Here is a 1428-nt window from a genome sequence, read left to right as displayed (position 1 = left end):
GCCACAGTCACCTAGTTTTTTAACTAGGATGGGGTGAGAGACGGTGTCAAAGGCCTTGCTGAAGTCCAGAAAGACTACATCCACCGCGACACCTGCATCCATGGCCTTTGTGACCTGATCATAGAAGGCAATCAGGTTGGTCTGACATGATCTCCCCCTAATAAATCCATGCTGTTACGCAGGTCGTGTCAACACGGTCCCCATAATCTACCTGAGCGACCCCGCCCTAGTCCATGGGGTGTGTGTAGAGGGCCTGGACATTGTGGGCGTGCATTATTTTGTCACCCCCCTAGACACGCTAGCAGTGAGGGTGGTGATTTCTAATGTGCCCCCGCACGTGACCGATCAAGACCTGGCCAGAGTACTCGAGCCCTATGGGGTGCTTACGAGTCCCATTCGCCAGTTGACCATCGGGAGTAAAAACCCCAAACTGAGGCATGTCCTGTCTTTTCGAAGGCAGGTGTTCATGCTCTTTAGGGAGGGCTCACGGTCTCTGCCTCGGTCCGTAAGCCTCTCGTGCAACGGGCGGAGGTATGTGGTCTATTTTTCTTGTGGGGAGACCACGTGCTTTCAGTGTGGGAGCTCTTCCCACCTAGCAGCTCAGTGCCCACGGGGGGGATCGGCCAAACCCTCGGCGACTACAGCGACGCCGACAGACGGCCCATCCACTTCCGGGACGCAGGCCCCACCCAGTGAGGCCGGGAGCCTTTCCCGAACTCCTTCTGCCCCTGTTCCATCTGAGGAGACTGAAGTCTCTGGCGTGGGAGAGTTGTCCGGTGGAGGGGCTGGGGCTAGGCCCCAACCCTCCGCCCCACCCATTCCACCTACGGCGCCCACCCCCACCAGTGCAGAGACACCACCAGGTGGAGAGGCGGATGCTTCCGCTTCCCCCGCATGCTCTGACCTCCCCGATTGAGGCTGGGGTGGTCGGCTTTTGTGGCACCCAGGCCCTGTCAGATGATGGGGCTCAGGCCTCCTGCAAGTTGTCCTCCACCACGGCTTCAGCTGAGGTGGCTGGCTCTGGGGAGACAGGCCAGGAGCAGTCTGGCCCATCCTCTATGAAAGATGGGCCATCTGCCACAAAACAGAAGAAGAACAACAACAACAAGGAGAAGAAAGAGAAAGGGATCCCTCAGGACTCCCCATCCCCACTGAGGCCTTCCTCAGCTGGTGCTGGGGAAGCCCCTGCTGGAGATCCCGGCCCTGCTCCGGCTGTCACGTCAGTGACCCTACTGACCGGGGATGAAGGCAGTTTCAAGGTGGGGGAGGCGAAGACGGGTCATTAACGCCTCGCCCATATCCCAGCTCTCAGAGACGGGGGGCAAGAAGACGTACGCACAATGTGTCACTTCTGGAGGTCTGACGCCGGGAGCAGCGGAAGAGTCCGCTGACCTCTTGGTCACATCCCAGGCCACTGAATCAGATGAG

Source organism: Gavialis gangeticus, unplaced genomic scaffold, assembly GCF_001723915.1.
Source record: "Gavialis gangeticus isolate Ggan-Ray unplaced genomic scaffold, GavGan_comp1, whole genome shotgun sequence".
In the NCBI taxonomy this organism is placed as follows: domain Eukaryota; kingdom Metazoa; phylum Chordata; order Crocodylia; family Gavialidae; genus Gavialis; species Gavialis gangeticus.
Note: the sequence above shows the minus strand (reverse complement) of the source record.